Source organism: Cheilinus undulatus, linkage group 5 (genome assembly GCF_018320785.1).
Source record: "Cheilinus undulatus linkage group 5, ASM1832078v1, whole genome shotgun sequence".
Taxonomy (NCBI): Eukaryota; Metazoa; Chordata; class Actinopteri; order Labriformes; family Labridae; genus Cheilinus; species Cheilinus undulatus.
Window position 1 is genome coordinate 44,161,181 of NC_054869.1, and position 12,794 is coordinate 44,173,974.

At 40.0% G+C, this 12,794-nt stretch overlaps 1 protein-coding gene across 9 annotated transcripts in view; it reads left to right on the forward strand.

Annotated features, from left to right (window-relative positions):
- The window catches only part of LOC121509716 (membrane-associated phosphatidylinositol transfer protein 2-like), a 172,163-nt gene that overhangs the window by 31,802 nt on the left and 127,567 nt on the right, over positions 1–12,794 (forward strand). The window contains exon 3 of one of the 9 annotated variants that reach the window (XM_041787322.1): positions 7,114–7,165. The exons of the other annotated variants lie outside the window; for them this stretch is intronic. The gene's annotated coding sequence lies outside the window, so the exon portion shown is untranslated. The remainder of the gene's footprint in view (positions 1–7,113; positions 7,166–12,794) is intronic. 9 annotated transcript variants of the gene reach the window in all.

Below are 12,794 nucleotides of genomic sequence, written 5' to 3' on the forward strand. Positions count from 1 at the left end.
TCTGTATGCTGACTTGAACTCAATTTGTTTTGCAGTTTTTATCTCCTGCTCTGCACTAATCTTCTTTACAAAGTTCTGCTTTCCTCGTTGCATCACGCACTCGGCGGTGCGTGTGCTCGGCGGTGGTTCTCTGCCCGTGTAAACAAGGATGATTTTAAGAAGCAGCTCTGCATGCAGGGCTGCTGTAGGAGGCAGAGAAGGAGGAGGAACACAATGGAGGAGATGCTGGCTGTATTTTTAGCTCTCTCCTTGTACTGCAATGATGAGTAAAGAACAAGGCCAGGTTGTGCCTCCCACCTCCCTTAACCTGTGGAGGAGCAGGGGCATGAGGGTAAGGAGGAAAGATGGTTTTTTTTTTTTTGTTTTTTTTTTTTTTTTAAGGTGCATCATGCATGCTTACAGTGTAGTGCACATGAAAACATGCCATTTGTTCTGCTTTTGTTTGTTGATTCTTACATTATACATGGCTGCAAGGCTCTGCTGGCTCCTGGTAACTTGTGATGCTGAGTTTTTCTGTGGTTTCCTCATCTTTTATCTGATCAGAAGAGTTCACATAGTGGTTAATCTCCATTTGGCTGTTTTGTTTGCTCAGCTTTAGGTCTACTATGCTGTCTAAAAAGCATTTTCCCTGCTTTTGCTCATCCTTTCTTTGACTGCATTGTTTGGCAAGGCAAACCAACCTGACCACTTTAACAATACAAACAGAGGATAAATTTTTGCTCACCTTCAGGCGCATTTTGGAGGTAAAACATAGTCTTTGGTTGATAGCCTCCAAGCAAATAGAGTTGTCATGAAACCAGAGTTTAAACTTTGACTCAATACCATTTAAAACCAGAGGGATATCTTATTCTGTAACCACAAAAACCAAAAGAGAACTCCTTGTCGCCAAGGATCGGGTAATTTCTTGTTTATCACTAAAAAACATGAACACAAACTTCATCACGCTGCCTTAATTGCACAATGTCTTCTCTAAAGTCTCCTCCTCTGCTTGCTTTCTGTTTATTAGATGTAAAAATGATTTTAAGATGCCAAAAAGGATTTTGGAAACATCAGTATTTACCAGTCTGGGAATCTGAATGGACTGCTGCTCTCTCTTTCTCTTATCACAGCAATGGGTAAAAATGTTAGCCCATACTACATTACCATAGAAGATGAAAGGATATATAATACTGCAATAAAGATACACAAAATTTTCCATGGTAAGAAGTGTCTTAAGAGCCATAAAATCTTTTTTTTTTATTATTATTTTTTTTACTACAGGATGTGTTAAAAATTTTACTTAAGCTTGTCATCATTAGTAACAAGAACTTTACATATTATTAACTATGAAAATGTGATGCATCTAAACTGAGAGAGTTTTTAAATTTGGCATAAAGATCATATAAGCACAATATTAACAGGTAGTGTATTGCATTTGAGCCACAAATCCAACCCATCGACTATTCATGCAAGCAATCAGCTTGTGTTCCTCTTTATCTGTGATAAATATGTGTATCATCAGCATATAGCATGAAAAGAGCTTATTTTGATATTAAATTGAAGACATTTATATATACAAAGAATTTAAAGAGGTCAGTATGAAGCCTTGTGGAATACCACTGAATGTGACTGTAAGAAGAGTCAGCTCCAGTCCAAATGTTAATGTTATTCAATGGTAGGAGTGAACAGCTTTTAGATGGGCTACACCTGACATCTGCAGAAGCAGGATTACAAACAGTTAATTTGTGAAAAAGTAGTGGGAAAACAGTCTACCACCACACACTCTTTATTCTGGCGTGATTTCTGCTGGAAAAATCTTAATACGATTCTTTACCCCAAAACAGAAATCAAAGTTAAATTGGTCACAGTTCTTGCTGGGGGTGTGTGGGGTGGGGTTCTGCAGACTATGATCATATTTTGTGGTCCTACCCGTGTCTTAGTAACTTTTAGAATGATGTGAAGCAGTTAATTGTAAAAACCTTGGACATAAGATTAGATTTTTCCTTCACCTCTCCTTGGAAAAACACCTGATTGTCTTTGTAGAAGTGATTCATATCTTTTGATGAAATTTATGGTTGCAAGTAAGAAGACATTTACCAAATACTGGCTTTAAAAGAATCCACAAACTGTGAAACTTCTTGTAAACATTTAAGACTTTATTTGCATTATGGTGAAAAAGACTTTTATATTGCATCTTCAAACTGAAAAAGGAGAGAAATATTGTGAAAAATGGGAATGCCATTAATGGACAATCTCTTTGTTTTTATTTAAGATTGTCAGACTGTGCTCATGTGTACCGTTACGTTTTCATCCCAGGAAGGAGACGTTTGATCCCTGCCTCTGCTCCCACTGACTGCATCCTACTCTTTAACAATGGTGGTCTGATTCCTGCATGCATTGTGCTCTAAAACATAAAGTTCTTTTTGCCCATTCCAAAAATATGATTGTGTTTACTTTATGCTATCCTAAAGACCAGTAAATTAATCCTCAGAAGACTATTCTTTAACCTCTATGTAGGAAAATTCTCTTTTTTGATGATTAGCATAAATTATTGTTTGTTCATTGGTGGCAGAAAGAGAGAGAGAGATAGAGCGAGAGAGAGAGAGAGCCAATGGGAAAAGAGTGGCATGCTCTGCTGTCAGTCTGAGCTTAGTAAATGTTTGATTTTTGCTTTAAGATGATGCAAAGACAATCAGATCAGACAGGAACATTCAGCTCTAACTCCTGTCTTTTGTTTTCTGTTTTGTTAGTTGTTGTCATGTCATAAAGAAATGTTAATCCGGGAATTGCATGTGACTCTCAGCAGGTGCAGTATTAGTGGATGTGATTGAGATCGATGAGGACTCAAAACGCTGTGACATCAGCTCTAGATGTGCCCTCAACTGGCTAGCTTGGTTGTGGCAGAATAGTGAATCCCCTGCCGCGCTGGATTGCGATGCCGAGTCAAACCAAGTAGAGCAAAGGCCACTAAGCGCAAGGGAAAAACCCCATTAGACGTACCTGGAAGATCTCCACAGGAGGCGGCCAGGAGCCATCCTGATCAGATGCTCCATCCCACTAGAAATTGGCTGATTTTTATCAATGAATGATTTTTAAGTATTTTGAAAATCATGCTCACACACGACTGTATACTGGTTAGAAATATTGCATTTGAGTTGCAGTGAGTGTTATGAAGGATAAGGGGGAAATATAAGTTTTAACAAGCATGTCAGGAATACTTTGCACCCTTCACAAACAGGGTGTAGATAAAACAGAAGCTCCTGAGGGTGCCATTTTATATGAATCGATCAACAGAAGGGAAGGGAAGAAAGCATATCCAGTGCCTCATTCGGCCCTGAGGGGGCAGATTTTGAATGGTATAAATCAATTTAGCATTCAGTTAAATGTGCTAGTAACTTTATATTTATACTCATGATTAACAATGCCTTACATTCTGGCCTTATTAGACACTGATTGGGACAGAAAGGTGATATTTTTCCCAGTTTGTTTGAAACAAGTCACACAGCTGTCTTTGGCCACTGCAGACTGGCGGTTAACTCCCTCTCTGGGACCGCAGAGCAGACAGAGATCAGCTCTAACAGCATTGTCTTTAGCTCTTTGACATTTTAACTGGATTGGTGCATAAGCCCATCAACTCAATCAAGGATTCTTGTCTAGTGCCGACGCCGTGTTTGCTGCGGTTGTCATAGCTAGAGTTGTCTCTTCGGTGACAAGGCAACGCCATGTGAAACTGATCTCTGGTATTTTAGGCGGGCCAGGGGCTAACATTTTCCACTTGTGATTTAAAAGGGTCTAGCCTCGAGGTGGTCATGAGGGAACCCCTGCCCCCTCCCCTCCCTTTTCTGGCTGCTCTGGGATTCACCACCTCCTCTGTAACTCAAAGTCCTAAAAACAGAGCTAAATTTAAAGGGGCACCACCATTGTGGCCTTGAGGGAGAAGGTCTCCTGTGAGTCAACACCTCCCTCTCACTTTTCTGCTTTGTGTCAACAGCAGGGCTCAGCTGCTGCTCTCTGTCCGCTGGTCAGCCTGTCTGCTGGACTCGTAGCTTTCAGTCTGAAGATATTTATTGCACTTTCAGACAGACACTAAACTACAAGTGCTCTCCTCTATTCTTGTGGTCAAGGGCAGCCTGTAGAGGCAGGGAGAATGGATCTCAGAGAGTGTGGTGGATTAAACATTTAGATGGAAGTAAATGGCTTGGTGCGCTATCAGTAATCAAATCGCTGCTGTTTTTAACTAAGTGGGATACAAACCTTTAGATAACTGGGTCTATTTTGGGCCCAAGTTTCCTTTTTTCAGCAAACTAAATACTTATTTTTGATGGTTCTAAATATTAGCCTGCTAGGTTTTCCTGTTCTGTAAAGCTGACTACACATGGAGCAGTGTAGTCTGAATTGATGCTTGTCATAACCATTTATTTGCCAAATATTCCTCAAATGTGTGGTCTTAATATTGAGATTGAGATTTTTTTTTTTTTTAAACGTGACAATATGCATTAATGGACATTTACATGTAAATACATGGGATTATAGCCCTGGCTAATTTCCATCCCCAGTCCCATGGCTATAAACATGTTTTTAATTATTAACATTTTTGGGGCTTTTATGACTGTGTTTTTATTGGACTGCTGAAAAGAGACAGGAAATTAGAGGAGAGAGAGCAAGGAAAGATATGCATCAAACCATTAAAAAACAAAAATCAATCCCATGACCAGTGTGTGAAGACTCTAGCCTCTGTATATGGGTGCATGCTTTACCAGCTGAGCCAAACTAGAGCCCCATTATGGTCATTTTACTACTCCCAGTTGAGTCTGAGCCTCTCTGATCTTCTATAATGAATGTCCAACATGTTTGATTTTTATGATTCCAGATCAGTCTGACTCCGACTGAGGGCCAATAAGAGTGAGCAGACCGGGAAGCGTCACAACAGCATGCTGCATAGTTTTCAAGTTTTAAGGTCCAGGATATCTTAATTAGTACCTGTAGAATAGACTGGAGGCCTCATCTGCTGGTGAAATACCACTGCTCCTACCATTATTTCACTTACTCGGTGAGGCAGGAGGTGATCCCTGAGCAGGCTTTCAGCTCTGATATCAAGCACCTGGCCACCTGGCTGTTTGTGTTTGTTAAGGACGGCAATCAAATGACACAGTGCACCGTTTAGGCACTGGTGTGTTTTGGGCTTAATGGTTATCCGTCTCATTACTAAGAACTGGTATCAGTATAAGCCCCGGAATACCAATATAGGTTGACCACTAAAATTAACTGTAAATATCAGCAGAAATGGTCATATCCACAAATACTGATAGCTCCTTCCTATTTTTCTAACTTTATGAAACGTCATATTTTACCATCAGATCAAGTGATCAGTTGCCTCGGACTGTACCAAGGTCAAAGTTGAAACTCTGGGGCAACCCAGCCTTATCAGATGTACAGTTTGTCCACTCTGCCCCACATTATCAGCTGTCCCACACTTGGCCTGTTTTGGCTGAAGAGATTACTTTTTATACTCACCTTTTCTTTTGGTATGAATATTTTAATTTTTAGTGTTGTTGTTATTTTTGAATTTGCAATTTTGTTGGATTGGCTTTTAGTCATTTCAATTCTTCATTTGTGACTTTGTTCATCTTTTTGTTTTGAAAGTGCTTTGAAAGATAAGATTGGACACTGATAAATCACTTTTTAAGCCAATATCTGCCAATACCAATATCAGGCCAATGATATCATGGATCTTAATTGTCATAATGTGTGGGTCTTGCACATTTTATCATCCTTAGATTTTTAAAATCTTTTACTTAATGTGGCTTTAGTTGGCATCCCTCTTATGACTGCTGAGGTTATTTGTAGACATCATTTTATCTGTAAAGTTCTGCCAGACTGACTCTTAACACCAACAACACTACAACAACACTTAACACCAGTTATTTTGTAGAGGTTTTGACTAAACTGTTGTAAATAGAGGATTAAAAGAGTTAACATCATTTAGGGATGGCTTTTTGTCTTGTCTGAAGGATTTTTTGTAGATCAGCACATCTTCCAAGACAATCACAGTAATTTACTGTTTGTGCATTGTCTTGCAACAGGTGGTCACCTGTATTAAAATCTCATGTTAAAACATGATGCAAAAATGGAACAGTATGGATATGAATTATACACGGAATCGAACAGTATCAAAGTATGGGAACATAAGTACAAATCCCACTCTTAGCTGGAGCGTTTGTGGCTATCGTTGGTATCATTTTGTTGGAAAGAGGTGCTGGAACATAGGAGGCTGCTGTGTGATGAGCGCTGTGCACTGGGGTGTGCTGCTGTTGCGTCACTGCCTAGAGGGGAGCACAGACTGTATTTTTAGAAGGGAATGAGCATATTCTCTGAACAAACAACGTCAGGCACTCTGCTTGCGTATGCTAGGATTATTGTGACCGGGCTATTTTTAAGCTGTGTGAGTGAGAGTGCTTTTTTCTGGGTCAAGCATGGTGCCAGTTCTCTCTCATGGCTGCCGGTGGATCGTGCATTACAGGATGTGAGCTGTGCCCAGCATCTGCATCAATCACAGAGGAGAGAGTCAGAGAGGATGTGGGTTTAAACCATCAGGGATTTATGGCTTTTTAAGGACAGGTCTGTGCCTGGAAAACGGCCGTGAAGTGGACTCTAGGATTGTATTTGTGGAACAGTAAGAGTCCTTAAACCAGCTAATGTGGAATCTCATTAATCTCTGTTAAACAAGAGACTATGAGGCCCTAAATCTGAGTTACAGCTACAGTAGTTGTATTATGTGAACATGCCCATGATCCAAACTGACACTCATTTATACCAGTGCTGTTAGTTACTCTTAAAAGGTAATACATTAGACATTACTCATCACTATTCCAACAGTAATATAAATTACATTACTGCTGAATTAAATGTCTTCTAACTGAAGATAAAACAATTATTTCTATGTAAAGAAAAGACAAAGAACAAAAGAAAGAAATGCCACCAAACACGTAGGGTCTTAGTGTTATGAGGTTGTCTTAATGTTGTCAGCATTTTTGTGTAATATGTCCCAATTCAGGAACGTCTTAACTAATTTACATACAGTACATTTGTGAAGTATTCAGACCCCCTAACTTTTCTGTTTTTCTTATGTTGCAGCCTGATGCTACAGTTGAAAAATATCATCAGCTGTGAGGCCTTCTATAGAGAGGTGTGTGCTTTTCCAAATCAGTTTAATTTACCACAGGTGTTCTCCAATTAAATCGCAATATGGCATGCTGAAATTTACAACTCGCAGACATTGCAATATTGCTTTAACTTGAAATACGTCAAAATACCAGTTTAATACAGTCATTTTTGCAACAGCAGATAGCCAGCCTAGCCTAGGCTGATAGCCAGCTGACACCAATTATTGCTCCCAGCTCCCACAGCCAATCACAGCGCTTTCTCTCAACACAGTGGTCCATTTAAAGATGACGTACTGCTCACTAATCCCTGCTTGCATTTTCACTGATGCACCACGCTGCTGCTGACAGAGAGTCACCTCCTCCACCCCAGCCTCCTCCTTTATAGCATCAAGCTAGCTGCACCCTCATACTCAGATTTGTGTTACTATGGATTAATTGCTTCTGAATAATTTAATTGTTTGCAATGCACATTGTCAGAAGTGTATCTATTCATATGGGGGTTTCCAGCAACACACTGTCTGGAAAGTCAGTGCATGCTGCTTGACCAACCCTGGGAGCATCTCTAGAGCAGAGCTTTCTTTGCAAAGTAACACTGTAATAGATACATTTTGCGGTAAAATGTTTAAATGTATGGTGGAAGTGTTCCTGACTAAATGTAGGTTGTAAGATAGAATGATTTATTGCTTGGATTTGTTGAAAAACACACAATACGAGGAACCTAACAATATTGGATATTAAATTGGAATGGCAATATTTTCGGGGGGGCAATTAGATTATTTTTGCCAAATCGTTCAGGCCTAGTAGAAACACCTCAGCAACGTTCAAGAGAAATGGGAGGAACCTGAGCTAAATTTTATTTTTTTTTTGCAAAGGGTTTGAGAACGTTATTCTATGTGATATTTTGGTCCCTGATTTTTAAACAAGATTTCTAAAATTCTGTTTTCACTTGTTTGTCATGATGGGGCACTGAGTGTTGATTAATGATTAAAAAAGTTAGAAAATTGCAAAAAGTGAAGGGTGTCTGAATACTTTCTGAATGCGCTGTAGCTGTTTTATTAGTGTGCACAAATCTAACTTCTAGTATTATTTTCTCTTCAACCACATCCTCCATGACTGATGTTGCCACTGCAGTGATATTCTTGTCAAAGAGCTTGATTTAGACTCAAAAGAAAAAAGCTTGCAATTTGCAGGAAGCTCGGCTCAAGCAAAGATCAGGTGAAACCTCAAGAAATGAAAATAAATAAAATAAACAAAAACAAAAAATCACAAAAAGACTGGAGGACCCCAGCAAAAAACAAAACAAACAAACAAAAAAAAAAAAAAAAGATGTAAAGATGTCTGACCAACCACCAATGGGCTGTTTAACCTGCACCTCTCCATAATTGAGGCTGCCTTACGTAAATCATCTACCTATAAAAACATCCAAACCAAAAACCAGAAAACTGGATCATCAGTAACCTCCAGCCAAACTAAAATCGCAAAACCCAGCAATCTGGACATGCCTGGGGAAGAAAAAAGAAAAACCTCTGCTTGGGGAGGCCAAAAGAAATGGGAGAGATATAAAAAGGAAAACAAGATCTCTATGCTAGCTATTTGGCCTTAATGTCATTCCACACCTTCATATAACCACCACTGAACTAGCTGAATCTTCATAAGGATCTTGTGTGTGATGTTCTTGTGAAATTCTGTTAGTTTTACAACAGATGTAATGGAACAGAAGCCTTCCAACAAGATCAACTTCTGTCTCATCAGTCCATAGAGTATTTCGCAAAAGAGTTGTTTTTTTTTGTCAAGTGTGAGATGAGTCTTCGTGTTCTTTTAGGTCAGCAGTGGTTTTGGCCTTGGAACTCTCCCATAGATGCCGCTTTTGCCCAGCCTCTTTCTTATCGTTGAATCACAAACACTGACCTTAACTGAGTCATGTGAGGCCTGCAGGTCTTCTTCAGATGTTGTTCTGGATTCTTTTGTCACCTCTTTGTTGCGTCATTGATGCACTCTTGGAGTCATTTTCGTAGGCTGGCCGCTCTTGGGAAAGTTCACCACTGTTCTAAGTTTTCTCCATTTGTGGATAATGGCTCCCACCGGGTTCACTGGAGTCCCAAAGCCGTAAAAATTACTTTGTAACCCTTTTCAGACGGATGGATGTCAATGAGTTTGTTTCTCATCTGCTCTTAAATTCTTTAGATCTTGGCATGATATGTTGCTTTCTTTTAGCCTACTTCACTTTGTGAGAGAGGTTCTATTTAAGTGATCTCTTGATTCAGCATGTGTTGCCTGAAATCATTAGTGTGGAAACCGTCATTTGATTGGCATCAAACTACAGTTAGAAAGAGTTTCTGTGGGCATGAAGGGAGGTCGTCCCAAAGCCTGCTGCTGTTTTTAAATCCTCTGCCTTAATAGAGAGAGCTTCAATCATGACGTCAGAAAGAGTTCACTCCAAAAGGGAAAGTGACATTGTGATTGGAAATCATCAGTAACAGCAATCATGATATTACAAGTCAAATAGATAGCAAAACAATGCTTTTGAATTTATCATTTTTGTATATATTTGCTGATACTAAATATTATATTTTTTTCCTTTATTTGAGTTGTTGAGAAGGAGAAACATGACAGATCCTCTGGTCCTTCTCTTTAAATGTGATCAGGAAAAATCTGTTGCTTTTTCCTGAATATTGAATAAGCTTGCAATCTGAGGTATCCTGATTCGCCTTTATCAGTTAAAAAAAGAACCAGACATTTTCTGCAAAAGTTCTCTGTAGCTTTAACAGCTGTCATAATCCTGCTTGCATTGCAGCAAATAATTCACATGCCTCAGCATCCGAACAGAGCTCTGTGCAGCTCAATGATCCCCAGCTCCTAACACATCCCTCCTGTCAGAGAAACGCTGTGACAGTACAGTGTTTCTCTGTTCTGCTGCCTGTTTTATTTCCTGTCTCCTTCTCCATATCTGTTTGTCTTTACCTCCCTGTCATTACTATATGTACCTGATGTCACTTCCTTCAGTGTGCTGTCTGTTTGTGTTACCTGGCTGGACTTTGGCTCGTATACTGCCATTTATTGTGCTGATAATCAGACAGTAAAAGGAGCTGAATCTCCACGTGTCACATTTAATGACTTCAAACACTGGGGAGTTTGTTGCAGCATCAGTTGTAACCAGCATTCAAACTGTTGTCACAATCCTCGCGTAGCTGTTTATTATCCACACTGTCAACAAGGATGAGCGCTGTGACCTTCCCCTCTGAAGCCTGTCACCAACATCTCCAGGCCTCACAGGCTCCTCTGAGCCTCAGGCTTTTCTCCAGGACTCTCCAGGCTAGCCTAGTTTCATCTCAGCCTCTCCCACGAGTGCAGTTATTTTCAGCAGTATGGCGCTCTGCTCCCGTTTTGTCAATGCATTGTGCTTTTGTGTAGAGCAAGGATATGGTATTAAAAATGTATGGAAGACCATGTAACCCTATTTTAACTAGAACAATTCCCAGCATGTAAGTAAGCACCTGCTGCAGGTGGAGAAGGACAGGCCGAGTCGTTGTCCTGCAGAGTATAATTCATCCTGTCCTTATGGAGGGTAGTGCAGTGAGAACGCAATAGGAAGGGGCGGGGCCCAGCCGGGACACTGGCTTGTGCAGTAGTGGTGTAAAGTTTGTTTGCTCTTATTAACCCTTTCATTTAAAGATAAATCAACAGTCTATCTAGGAAACCTCCCATACAAAATGTTTGGGAAATGGAGGACTTCTCAAAAAAATTTGGAGGGTGGCCGAGCCAACTTTCTGTCACATTCATGATGGGCTAATCAGAGCAACGAGACAAAACTAGAAAAGCACTCGGAGAGCGCAGACCTCCGCCATTAGCTCTATCTCCCAATAGTAAAGAATCCTTTAAAAATATTCCTGGATCTAGACGGTGATCCAGATCACTCCCAAAATCTAATAAGTTCTTCCTTATGCCATTTTTGACATTTCATGAAAATTTTAGCAAAATCTGTCCACAACTTTTTGAGTTATGTTGCTAACAAACAAACAAACTAACAAACCCTGCCGATCACATAACCTCCTTGGCGGAAGTAATAAGGCAGTAGACATGCCTGGCTCTGATACTACCCTGAGCCTTGCAGGCTAACGCTGCCATTGTGTGTGAGTGGCGGAGCTTCTCTATGAATAAAATTCATGCCGATGCTGGTTGGATGATGTGCAAAAACATACTTCAGCCAAGACAAGCTTTCGTTGTGGCTCTTTGCTTTTGATTGGATAAATGTGGTCCAGTTCTGATTAAATTGTAGCCATACTACAGCTACAGCCAAGCTAATAGCTACCACGTCAGCAGCCATCTGACAAACTACATCTCAACTCATGTTGAAGCAGCCCTAAAGAAGAGCGAAAATATCTTTTCTGCCACTAAAAGCTTTCAGTGTTGTTTTTTTGCTCTTTATTTGAAACGGGATCCAGCTCTGATAAAACTGCCCCTATACTATATCTATATCTGAGTTAATTGCTACACTAGTTGCAGCCATTGCTATCAGCTTTAAGTACAACCAAACCCCACCTATAGCTACCACCCCATTCTTCTTAAGTGATGCTGACTGGTCCAGACCATTTTTGGTTCAGGACAGTAACACCAAACAGTGATTCCACACTAAAATTCCACAATATTTATTTACAGCTCAACAATATTTACAGTAAATTGGGTAATTTCTTGTTTTTTCAATTACAGTGAATTTGCAGGCAAACTGCTTCACACTGTTTAAATTGCTCAAAATATTACCAAAGTAGGGATGTACAATGCTATCAGCATGATATTGTCAGATAAATGTCGGCAGAAATGTTCGTATCTGTCAATATTTATAGCTGATATATCAACCTTAAATATCTGCAAAATGTATAGGTAGTTGCCTAGGATGCCACACACTCAAGAAGGCCCACCATGAGCCCTGAACATTTTAAATGAAGCCACAAATGTAAATAACTACCAGACTGTCTACTTCCCTGCTCCTCTCTCAGCTCTGCTTGACTCAGCCCCTCTTGCACTGTTCTTTACAAATAAAAAGGTGTGTAGTAGTGATATTCCTAGGTGTATAATTTACCATCAGATTAAATGCAAATATAATTGCATTTAGCCAACTAGTCTTTAGTCAGATAAATACATTCTGTAAACAGCATCATGTGGTATTAATGTGCCTTTGGTTTGCAGAATGTGGCTAAGGTTGGCAGTGTTAGCACAGCAGGCCCTCTATGTCTTTTGCAGGTTAACGTCTACATTCCTGAGCTGAGTGTCATCACAGCCTCAGGACAACTTTATCCCCATTTAGAGTAGTGCTAAACTGTGCTGTTCCCATGAGATGTTTGTGCTATAGCCTAGTAGTTAGAGGTTATTATATTGATTAAAGAGCATTGTGGCAGCATGGTAGTAGTCACTGAGAACAACTATAGTGGCCTCTTAGTGGCAGGAGAGTGCTTTGCAGTTTAGGCGGAGCATTTGTCTGGGATTGTGAGCCTGAAATGATGCTGAAGGGACCTACATTTAACAGTTTAGCTGTCTAACCATGTGCATCCTCAGTGGTTACATTTAGGTGCCAGCTAAAATGAGTTTGATGATATTGGCATAACAGGTATCAGCAAAAATCCAGTATTGTCCATCCCTGTGCAAAAGCACTGCACT